This window comes from Pelmatolapia mariae, linkage group LG7 (assembly GCF_036321145.2).
Source record: "Pelmatolapia mariae isolate MD_Pm_ZW linkage group LG7, Pm_UMD_F_2, whole genome shotgun sequence".
NCBI classification, from domain to species: domain Eukaryota; kingdom Metazoa; phylum Chordata; class Actinopteri; order Cichliformes; family Cichlidae; genus Pelmatolapia; species Pelmatolapia mariae.
Genome location: NC_086233.1, coordinates 31873352 through 31886508, shown reverse-complemented (window position 1 = coordinate 31886508; position 13157 = coordinate 31873352).

The window sequence follows — 13157 nt, the reverse complement described above, 5'->3', positions numbered from 1 at the left end:
CATATCACATTGGTTTTGGAGGTGCTGATGTTAAGACACATTTGCTTAACAAAGGTGTTCAGCCTATGCCGCTGGGTTTTTCAGCCATTCGGTTCCAAATATTATAAACACTGGCAACCAAAAAGATTGATGAAATGATACATCTCTTTCATATACTACAGTAAACCATGGTTTCCATCAACTATTACACTGCACTCACTGAGAGGGACTCCATTTGATGAGAAGACATTCTGTAGGGTCATTTTGCAAACAAATATCAAATAGTTTCTGAAGGCCAATGCATTTGATGAACAACATGGTGCTTCTCTCAATGCAGGGTTTGAAGTTAAAACATTTTCTGATAAGCCTGTATTTTAATAATTTCCATTCAGCAAGCTGCTAATCTTTTGATACTATTAAATAATATCAATGTTTTGAACATGGTTGACATTTCACTTTCAAAGTTGGAGCTTTGGTTTGGGCCTGAGGAGACCATCTTTTGTACCTCTGACTTCCTGAGTAGTCATGTAGTCATGCTTCCTGTTGGTTGACTGAAATTTACCACAGTTCAGTAGAAGAGGCACACTGTAAACCGTGAAGAAGTTAGCAGAACTTAAAATTAAGGCAACTTAAGTTTTTTAAGTTGATGAACTTAACCCTAACCCTAACCTACGGTGGCCCCTAGAGACAAAGCACGTACAAACTCCAAAACACTTGCAAACTCCAAAACACTTGCAAACTCCAAAACACTTGCAAACTCCAAAGCACTTGCAAACTCCAAAACACTTGCAAACTCCAAAGCACTTGCAAACTCCAAAGCACTTGCAAACTCCAAAACACTTGCAAACTCCAAAGCACTTGCAAACTCCAAAACACTTGCAAACTCCAAAACACTTGCAAACTCCAAAGCACTTGCAAACTCCAAAGCACTTGCAAACCCCAAAACACAACGGAAGTGCTCCAGGACGCTAGGGGCAGTGTTGAGCTTTTGTTACATAGTAACTACACAAGCCATGAAGTACCAATGACCGGATTTGGGCTGTAGGCCGCATTTTAAGGCCGATTACGTCACAGCGACACGACGAAGGCTGTCCCAATTCAAAGGCTGCTCCAAATGCGACCCTCAAATGCGTCCTTAATTTCCCTGAATTTTAAGGATGGGTCGGTGTAGCCTTCATAGCCCAACATACCCCAGATTTCATAGTTTGCAAGTGCTTTGGAGTGTGGATAATTTTGCAGAAAAAACGGCAGAAGCGGAGCGGCCGAAGAGTAAACTTTCAGAAGTAAGTACTGAATATTATGTCACTTATTTATGCGCAAATGTTTTTATAATGAAGAACATTAAAACATTACTGTTGGACACATGTCGGGAAGGTTATGTGACATTAGCTTGGTTTTAAAGCGTTTACTTAAAAATATTCGCCGTTCAATGGTCGACTTTAGTCTTACAGAGATGTGATGATTTCATGGATAATTAAAGTGAGTCATATATCCACAAACACAACAAGCTGAAAGTCAGTGATGCTGCTCGGTTTGCAGTCCTGAATATCACGGCACAAGCAGGATTCACTGCACTGTTAATGTTAGCTATGTTTTATTGTTGCCTCTGTTTGGTGGTGTCGAGCCAAACGGACTTTGAACGAGCTGACGGTTCACTCGTTAAGCTGAAAGAAAGATGCTGTAATCACAGGAGTCACACATGTGTCCACTGGACCATCTGGGAACTCCTCTTGTTTAGCACTCGTAATAACACAAACGCTAAATCTTCCTTCTCTGTGTTGTTTTGTAGCAGTGTATACACCTGAGACTGTCACCTGTCTGTCTGTCCTGCACTCTCTCTCAGTTTCTTTCTCTCTGATTGTAGAATAAAAGTATGAACATGTGTTTATAAGTTACACTTGTGTTTGAATCCTGCAGCTTATCACACATTTGATTTCCATGTGTGACAACTGCAAGTGTCCAGAGTGAGGACAGACTGAGGGACCCACTGCTGTACATCATCTGTGAGGCTTTGCACCCCTGATGATCCACCAGGACAAACTCAGCAGTGTGTGAGGAAGAGGAGGAGGAAGAGCCAGCAGCAGCTGACAGATGGAGAGAATAAACAGACTGTTCCCTGTTTGTGAAGGACTGCTAGAAAAGTTTAACATAACTAATGTCTGTCCTGAATCAGTCTTATTAGGTAACCTTCAAATAATGTTATCATTCCAGTGTTTTCAGTGTGGGAGAAAGTACTCAGGGCCTTCAAGTTAGGATGATCTGATATCCTCGTGTTGGTGTTGTTCCCAGATCATCATGAAAATGTTGTTCCAGGATCAACATTGCAAGTGACCAATCAGAATGTTGTGACGTTATTCTTTTGCGCGCCAAGCCATTCTTGCATTTATGAAATTCCAGTGTTGCAAGGACAATATCAATCCTGCTTACCGATTATTAAAAGGTTAGGGTTAGGGTTAGGATTAGGGTCAAGGTCCGTTGATCGGCGGACAGAGGCGGTTTCTCGCAGCTTAAGTACAGTTTTTTGTTTTACGGCGGTTTTTCCCGAAGTCGCAAAAGTATGACGTCACAACATTCTGATTGGTCACTTGCAATGTTGATCCTGGAACAACATTTTCATGATGATCTGGGACCAACACCAACACGAGGAAATCAGATCGACCTTCAAGTTACACACTATGAAAGGCAGCAACAAGTTTAATGTTCAGAAACCTAAAGTATGTATCAGCAGCAGAATGGACCTAAAAATAAATGTTTGTTTCAGTTCTATGAAGCTTTGAGTACTTTGGATTAGTAGCACTGCTGTGTTTGTTGCATCATATTCCTGTAATTGTTTATATGCTTTATATATTCTGAGGTAAGTTGATCTATAGTGTTACATCATATTCTATAAGGATGTTATGTGTTTGTAGACTTTCTGCCCAGTTTGACCCATTTAGCAGAAGTCAGCCTGTTTAAGGCTCTGATATCTATTCTGTATGACTTAAAGCAGTTATGACATGGTCTGATTTTCTCACCCAATAAAGGGATATTTAATATATCAGTCTACTCTTCATTTCATCAGAAACAGTTATCACAGCTCGTACATTTTCTTTTTATAAATATATGTAAGCAATGAGCCAAATTTAGTAATGCCAACATACTGAAGGAACAACATTTGTCTCTTATATATGATACACCTATACATATATATATATATATATATATATATATATGCACTGTCAAAGATACTTGTCTTTGAGTGAAGATTTAAGGTGATAAGACATATAAATAACTGCAACTTGAATCTGTAAGCTCAGTATTTAACACAGAGTTCATGTTAACTGCCGTAATAACTAATAATGATTAATAAAATAACTATAATATTGGCCATATAATATTTACATTACCAAAGTGATATGACTTTAGTCTCATGAACAACATTAGCAAATTGTTATTTACTAACTAATCTTAAATGACTGTTCAGTACAGAAATGAAGCCCAAAAATCATGTTTTACTGTCCTGTGGTCTCAGCCTCAGATACTTATCAAATCACACAAAGCTCTTGTAGAAACAAACAAACAAATGAACAAAATATGTTCTCCTTCATTTCTGTCAAACTAAGTTGTATGACACATTTCCAGCGGTTAGTATCATGGTTGCTAGGCAACCTGGGAAGCGCGTCGGTCATTGGTACTTCATGGCTTGTGTAGTTACTAGGTAACAAAAGCTCAACACTGCCCCTAGCGTCCTGGAGCACTTCCGTTGTGTTTTGGAGTTTGCAAGTGCTTTGGAGTTTGCAAGTGTTTTGAAGTTTGCAAGTGTTTTGAAGTTTGCAAGTGCTTTGGAGTTTGCAAGTGCTTTGGAGTTTGCAAGTGCTTTGGAGTTTGCAAGTGTTTTGGAGTTTGCAAGTGTTTTGAAGTTTGCAAGTGCTTTGGAGTTTGCAAGTGTTTTGGAGTTTGCAAGTGCTTTGGAGTTTGCAAGTGCTTTGGAGTTTGCAAGTGTTTTGGAGTTTGCAAGTGTTTTGGAGTTTGCAAGTGCTTTGGAGTTTGCAAGTGTTTTGGAGTTTGTACGTGCTTTGGAGTTTGCAAGTGTTTTGGAGTTTGCAAGTGCTTTGGAGTTTGCAAGTGCTTTGGAGTTTGCAAGTGTTTTGGAGTTTGTACGTGCTTTGGAGTTTGCAAGTGTTTTGGAGTTTGCAAGTGTTTTGAAGTTTGCAAGTGCTTTGGAGTTTGCAAGTGTTTTGGAGTTTGTACGTGCTTTGGAGTTTGCAAGTGTTTTGGAGTTTGCAAGTGTTTTGAAGTTTGCAAGTGCTTTGGAGTTTGCAAGTGCTTTGGAGTTTGCAAGTGTTTTGGAGTTTGTACGTGCTTTGTCTCTAGGGGCCACCGTACTAACCCAATAATAAGGCTCCAGGTCCAGATGGCTACCCTGCAGAATTCTACAAAGGATTCTGGACAATTTTGGCACCAGTATTCCACGGAATGTTGCAGGAAATCAAGGAAAATGGCAGACTACCACCAAATATGAATTCTGCCAACATTAGTCTCCTGCTAAAACCAGACAAAGACCCTTTATTTCCCTCAAGCTATCGTCCAATATCCCTTATAAATGTAGACCTCAAAATAATCTGCAAAGCTCTCTCAAAAAGATTAGAGAAGATAACCCCCCTTTTAATTCATCCTGACCAAACAGGTTTCATAAAAGGTAGGCACTCATCAACAAACACACATAGATTACTTAATTTAATAGACTAGTCATGCAGTAAAAACATTGAAACCACAATATTATCTCTAGATGCAGAAAAAGTGTTTGGCAGAGTTAACTGGAAATTTTTATTTGCAACTTTACACAAATTTGGTTTTGGAAACTCTTTCATAAACTGGCTAAGAATATTATATAATTCCCCAACAGCTCGTATCAGAACAAATGACCAGACATCCTCCAGCTTCTGTCTCCTGAGGGGCACCAGACAGGGATGCCCACTCTCCCCTTCACTTTTTGCAATTTTTATTGAGCCACTAGCAGCAGCATTTAGACAGGCTACAACAATTAAGGGCATAAAATGTAAGAACGTAGAACATAAAATCAGTCTCTATGCAGATGATGTGTTGCTTTTTCTCCAAAACTCACAAACCAACCTTTCTGAGGTAATTATTCTAATAAACTGGTTTTCAAGAGTTTCAGATTATTCAATTAACTGGTCAAAATCTACAGTTCTTCCAATTAACTGCTCCTTCCATAATTCTTCTTCTGCCCCACTACAATCTGGAAATATTAAATATTTAGGTATTATTGTCTCTCCCAAGTTTTCAGACTTAACTAAATTAAACCACATCCCACTTCTAAAGAAAGTAGAAGGCGATCTGACTAGATGGAAATCTCTACCCATATCACTCATGGGAAGGGTCGCCACTATAAAAATGATGATCTTGCCAAAAATAAATTACTTATTTTCAATGATCCCGAACAAACCATCACAAGATTGGTTCAGATCTCTGGATTCGTATATTTCTAAATTCCTTTGGAAAGATAAACCCCCGCGTATCAGCTTAAAAACGTTACAAAGAACCAAGGATAAAGGAGGATTAGATCTGCCTAATTTTCAACAATACTTCTTAGCCAACAGGCTTCAGTTCATCTCAGGATGGTTAAAACATACCTTCTTAGATGAGCCCTGGCTAGATGTTGAACAGGCACTATGCAATAATCTAGAGATTTCAGACCTACCATTTATCAGCTCAAACATCAAAAGACATGAATGCTTTAAAAGCATTAACATCAGCTCTTCTCTGACAGCATGGTGGGAGTTTCTAAAAATAACGGAGTCTTCATTAATCCTATGCAAACGTACACCTATCTGGAATAACCCTGACATATTACAAAACAATAATATGATTAATTTTCCAGAATGGAGTTGTAATGGAATTTGACAGACTAGTTATACAATATGGGATCAACAAGAAAAGATTTTTAGAATATCAACAAATTAAATCCATAGTAAAAAAGAAATTTAACCTCAGTCAAGTTGAATTACAAACACCACCAAGTGCGGTACATTTTCTTACTCTTAAATCCCCCAAATTATTGTCTAAAATATACAGAACACTTTATAAAATAGATGAATCAATATCCCTTCCTATTGCAAAGTGGGAAGCAGATTTATCAGACAGCTTAGACCAAAACTTCTGGTCTCAGGTATGCTTAAAAACCTTTAAATTGATTAGAAATCCCAGTCTGCAATTATTACAATACAAAATACTACATAGAGTGCACTATACAGGTCATCGGATGTTCCAGATGGGCTTTACATCTTCCAACAACTGCTCACACTGTCAAGGCAATACACCAGACAATTACATCCACGCTCTTTGGTTCTGTCCACCAGTTCAGAAGTTTTGGCGCGGGATATGTGAGGACTTATCAAAGTGTCTGAAATGTAACATTCCAGCCTCCCCTTTAGTGTGCTTGTTGGGCAAATTGGATGATGTCACTACAGAAACTAATACAGTCCACATGGTTTTTACTGCCCTATGCATTGCCAAGAAAACGGTCCTCATGAACCGGAAAAATAAAAATAATCTTAATTCTAGCCAATATAGAAACCATCTAATAGATCACATTAGTCTCGATACAGCCTCTGCCACCACATTAGATCAATCCCTCTGGGCTCCTTTGATCGGCTCCATCACCTAGCGGGGGTGGGGGGTCGTGGTTTGGTCCCGCCTTCGCCATTGTGGTTGATGTGGAGGTTGGGACGGGCTTAGGGTGTCTGGAGAATCCCCAGGGACGTTATCCCTGGAGGGCTTAACCCGGGGGTTGTGGTCATAACCTGGTTAGTGGCTCTGGTTGCTCTTAGAGGGTATTCTCCTCGTGGCTGTGTGCACCAGGGCTGGGGGAGGGTCTGTGCTGGCGGACGTAGGTTGCTGGCCTGGTAGCCTGGCTGCCCCTGAGTGGATCCGGGGCAGGTGTGGGGGCTTGGGGTTCGGGGGTGCTTCGCCTCCGTGCTGGGGCTCTGGCTGGGCCTTGGGGGCTTCGGTCCTCGTTGGTGTGTCGCCGAGGTTGTGGGCGGGTGGGTGCACGGGGGCTCAGCCCTGGCGCAGGGGGCCTCTGGTGCATCGGCCTAACTGGGGGCTCTTCAACTGGCAGGGAGGTTGTTCCATCCTTGCAGGAGTCCACTCTGCAGGTGGGGGAGAGACATAGGAGAGGTGGAGAATAAACTTAACCTGGGTGTCTACTGTCTTGTGTAGTCTGGGAGATGATTGAATGTTGGGGTGGGTACAGTCCCTCTTCCCGCTCCACCACACCCACCCACACAAGTAGGGCCTTGGGGTGCGGGTGTGTCACAAGGGTGCAGGGGAGGGTGCTAGGTGCCGTTTCCCCCTCTGGGGGCGAGGGTACCTGGACCCGGGGTATAGAGTATGTTTGGGGAGTGTGATTGTGTGTACATGTCCATTTATGTCTATCCTTACGTTGGGTGAGTGCTGAGTATTTGTATATGTGTGCATGAGGGTGGGAATGCATGTTTGTGTCTGTGTGTGCCTGTTTGTCTGTGTCTATATGTCAGGTCGGGTCTTAGACTCCACCTCTCTGGGAACTCCCAGGCCCTCCAAAGTATGGAGGCCTATCTCCCCTCACCACACTCTCTGCCGGTGACTGATGCCCTCAGGGGTCGGTGCGTTGGTTGTTCTTGGTGGCCGGGGCTGGGCGCTCAGGTATGTACCAGCTCACTCCCGGTGGCTACTTGGCGGGGCCTGGCGCCTGTTGCTCGGTCAGGCCTCTTCCTGGGGGCCCTCGTAGGGGGCCCTCGGGCCTCCGGCCTCTGGGCCTGCAGCTCGGTTCACTCTGGCACAGCTGGCTGCCGGCAGAGCTGGCGGGCAAGCCAGTGCAGCCCCCTCTGGTTTCTGCTCCGTGGCTACTGGGTGACCCCTTGTCTGGGGCTCTCCTCAGCTCTTCCCAGGAGGGTGGCACGGATGCCCCTCCGGTGGTCCTCCTTGGGGCCTCTGGATGTCTGGAGCCTGGATCTCCTCCATTCCTGCTTCATGTCCTGGGGGACGGGGCTATGGCTCTCTACACCCTCTAGCAGACCGTTACATGGAGAAACCTTTTGAATACAAGCGCGCTGATCCACACAGGTGTGCACACGGGTGTTCACTGTTCATAGACATAAACTACACCTTTCTTGACTGCTACTTCAAAGCAGTCGGTCCTTCGTGCTGCACAACAACATTCAATATTTAGTATTTACTGCTGTTTACACTTAGCGAGATTAATGCGATGGTGTTGTGTTTAGTATGTTGCTCTGTTTTTTTTGCTTGTTTTCTCTTCTTTTTCTCTCAACAGGTGATCCAGGAGATTTTTTTTTCTTCTTTCTCTCTTTAAGTGCCCTTTCTCACTGTCCCTCTTCCCTTCTGTTTTTCTTTTCCTTCGTCTTTCTTTCTCCCTTTCCTATCCCCCAGTCATGTCTGTCCCGTCTGAAAATAAAATAAAATAAATAATAACAACAAATGTCGATCAAATGGACCAATACGGCAAGGCCGTGATGATCCATTTGGCAAAGTAAATTCATTGGGTATCCTTGTTGGTCTTCAGACAACAATTCTGATGGCTAAAGAACCAAATGGGACAGACAAAAAAAAAAAAAAAAGTTGATGAACTTAAAAGTTGGAGCTTATCAGAAATCCAATATTTTGTATTACATTTGACATGAAACTTTTAACTAAGATAAAAGTAAAATCTTTAATAATTAAATTAAAAGAGATTTAGTAACTAGTAGTTAAAGTTTTTTTATTTTACTTTTGGCTCCCATGTGAATAAACTGACATAAATTAAAACGAACAACAGAGTCATGATCCGTGTTCTAGACAGTAATCAGTTCTGAGGTCAACGAACCCAAGTGACAAATAGAGAGGCAAGGCTGAGATGGTCTGAATATGTGTAATGGATAGAGTGGACAGTGGAAAGAGTGGACGAAAGATGTTGAAGACTGAGCTGTAAGGCAGGAGAAAAAAAAAGATGAAAGCAAAAAAAACGAAAACTAAGTGGTTAATGCTAGAATTCAAAATCTCAGTTTGAGGTTCATGTTAAATTACTTTCCATTGTGGAAATTTAAATTTCAGCCAAAACTTTTTGCTGGCTTACCTGTATTGGGAAAGCCTTTAAGAAAGCTGTTTAGTTTGGTGTAGAACATGTTGGGCATGCACTGTTTGAACCCTTTTGAAGGTTGGATCCCTGAGTACACCTACATTGGAAAAGCAAAAGTACTTAGTCAGTTCAAATTTAATTGAACTATGATGAAGTGATAGTTATGGCTCTTCTGAAAAACAATTTGTTTCTCTATACACGTGTAAGGGATACTCCAAGTTTTGACCAACCAGCAGCGTAGTTATGGTGAGAACAGAATGACTGAAGTGGTTGGCACATCTGGTAATATTAGATATTGTTGCAAGAGACTGAAACTAGAATTCTGACTTTCAAAAGTCTAATGTGAAGTTACATGGTCACATGACTAAAGGTAAACTTCTCTTTTCGTTTACCAGTTCATGTCACTTACCTAACAATTACTCTGGCCTTTTACATCAGTTCTGAAATCTTCATTAACTTTATCCCCTTAAATTTGACACAGTCATAATGTCCGTGTACAATAGAGAGCATTGTATCAAAAGAAGGAAAAGAAATCAAATACCTCAGAATAATACATTAGTTTAAAAACTAAGAAACAAAGTATGTCTCAGCTACCATGGTGAACTCAGTCAGTTAGCGTTGTGAAGTAGCTGTATTAGTTTATTAGTTGTTAGCCTATTAACAAATGGTGTCCCTTATTGAGTATTGCCTAATTTCACTAAAATTGATTTGGAAAAAAAAAAGAGAAAATTAGAATACTTACTGTGATACAAACAGTGTCAACAGTGATGAATGCACAGCCACATTATGGGTGGTAAAATTAAAAATCTAAATAGAGTTGCCAGTTGACTGTTAATAACCTTACACAACCTTACAGTTGATGCAAATGTTTAAACTACCCCAGTAAATGTATTCATTATTTTTAAGTCAATTTTTTAAATGTTCAATATGTTTAAAGAAGAAATAAAATGAAACCAAAAAACAAAGCAAAAAGACAAAAAACAATAACAATTTTTTAAACTTCGAGCACAATGTTAGTGTGCTTTTGATAAATCATTCAGAAATGTGCCTGGTTAAAATTAGAGCTTCTCTTTGCATTTACCAGTTCATGTCACTTACCCAAAAATTACTCCTGGCTTTTTACATCTGATAGAAGACAAGGCCATTTAACTTTTACCCCATTGTCTTTTCTCACAGTCTAAATCAACCCAGCTGTTATATCAGGCTAAAGACTAATCTTTTATGTTTGGGGTTAAATTGACCCTGAGAATGAAAATCTCCTGTCCACCATATAATGTAAATAAATTAGCAAAATTAAATGATTTTTTTTAACGTAGCAAGTCCTTAATATCCAAAATAATAGAAGTTGATCAGAAATAATTAGTTGAACTAACTGAAAGGCAAGAAAATGTTAGATGAATTTAAGCTATTAGAGTTAATAGGACTTTTTGAAAATATTAAGTTCACATTACTTAAGATTTTTAAGTACTTTGAGCGTTTGGGTTTACAGTGCATAGCAATGCCCTGTTTCTTAAAAGATTTGTGAATAGCCAAATTTTCCCATCATAGGCTACATTCTCTAAAACATGAAAACAGAATGAAGATGAATAAAGAAGAATCAATGTTCAGACATCTAGTTATACTTTTATAGAGGTTTCACTAAAGAATATCAAAAATATCAGAATATCCAATCTTAACAAGCTCTGAAAATATTCTTAGACTAGTAGGATAAAGTTTTAGAAAAATGCTTCAGAACATGAAGCAGAAAAAGTAGCCCTTCAGGCCCCAGTTATAGCTGCCTTTTTCAAAAATGATTAAAAGCCTGCATGAGACTCCAGTGTAATTTGTTCTGTGCCTTTGTTGTGCAAGGACAGAAATTTAAATTGCAATCAGGAGTAGCTAAAAATACAAACCCAAAAGAAGCAATTCACTCATAAATCTTAGGTTAGTAACTGACTTACTGCACAAAAAAGGTGGGAACAAACAACACTCCTGACATTTGGTCGAGCAGGGCAAAATGCAAAAGATGAAGAGATTGTGAACAGCTTGTCATACATAGAAGCTTGCTGTATAATAACATGAATAGAATTTCATCTCCTGTACATTTTTTCAATTCATGGAAAAAAGAAATATAATCTTTCAAGCTCACAACTTTGCACACCTATAGGAAAGACCGTGACAGGGAAATACAGTATCTGCGTTTCACCATTTGCTTTGTAATAGATTTTAGGAGGAGCCAGTGAGAGACTGCTGGTTGCATATTGTCATCTTGATAATCAAGTGACATTAATTAATGCTAATGCAAAACATGTTTTAACTCTTGGATGTTGAGGGATTACAAGGGCCTTTTGAAGTGGATATGAGATGGCTGGTAAAGTGGCCTATAATGAGTGACACTTAGCCAACCACACACTCACCCTTTCAATTAAAGAAGACAAAACATTTTTTTTTTTTAATATACTTAGTGGACTTAGTGTGAATGGCACAGAGAAGGTATTATGTAAAGAGTAACTGCAATTACTGATAACTCAAGACAAGACTGTGGATGATTTGCACTTTGAATTTTGTATTATATAACAACACAAGACACCTTAACAATACAAAGGCAGATGTCATAAAAATTAACCTTGGCAACAGAGTGTTTTCCTAACAAAACAAAAGAGCAAAACAAGCACACTCGGAGAGTACAGCTCCACCCAAGTGGAAAGGGCTCTACTAAAATGTTGATGTTTTATGATGTTTTTATTACAATATAATGACATCAGCCTTTTCTGGCTTCATTGTGAAATTGTAGGGCATTTTATTAGAAAAAATAACAAGTGATTTCTACAGCTCTCTTCATGTCCTTTCATATATTACTCGAAATGGTTTTATGAAATTCTTTTCAAGGTCAGCTATGACCTTGGGCACCAACAATGAAGGTCGAGATCAAATGCTTAGCCAACCTAGGTACTCATGTCTCCCAAGGTCTAATCTATTGTTGTGAAGTTTGAAGATTATCCATAAAAAAATATATATAAATCTTTAATGATTTTCTCACTTGGTGTGACCTTGTACCAAGTTTCAAAATTGAAAAAATAAATAAATAAACCGGTTATTGGTATTTATCATCAAACAAAATGTGAAAATGATGTAGTGAAAACGGTGGATGCTAGGCTTCTAACAATCAGACAAAAAATGAAACCGATCACATACTCCCTCTCTTTGGGGGAGACCAAAACAAAAAACACAAGACAAAAAAAAATTGAGAGGACAAATCTATTTCAAATACCTTGTAATTATTGCAATGTATAGTGCCTGCTAATTAGGATATTCTCTTATAAGTGTAATTCATTTAATGTCTGTTTTGTGTATCCGATTAAGAGCTTAATGACTAAATCATAACGCTGAATGCAGTTTCTAAGGGGTTGTACTTTGCATTGGTTCCATTAGCCTTCTGAAGTTTTGATATTAATTTGCTAGCACTGAAATGTCCTATAATAAATCACATGACTCATTAGAAATTCCATTTAGTCCTAAAAAAACTAAATGCTTAATGCATTATTCAAAAGTGACTAATTATGCTTATATTTCTTATAAGAAAAAAAAAGCATAACCAGCTCAGTTCCCTCTCGTATTGTTTAATTTACAACTTGATTATGCCCATTTTTGCCCCCCCACCTCCCCACCCCCCCTCCCAAAGATTAGTTAAGTATGTACAGTCTGACCCAACTGTAATTATTATATAGTTAATACAAAATAATTAAAGTCTTGTTATACCAGGATGCAGCAATAGCAACCATGAGTTTCCATGTGGAAGTGACATTTAAAATGGTGTTTAATTGAAGTAACAATCAAGCGAAAGAGAAAACTTGCATTTGATTACGCACAAAGGGGGAAATTGGAAAACAGATACTTATCTGATATAAGTAATACATCATTTCTTGAAGCTCACTTAAGTTTTGGTTTGAAAACATATTCAGCTCAAAAAGTAAATGTGGTTTGCTTTATATACATGTTTAACTACAAGGGAGACTGCAAATTAATGATAGCAGAGGACTTTTAATTCAGATGCAAAAATAAAAGAGGCATACCTTGAAGACAA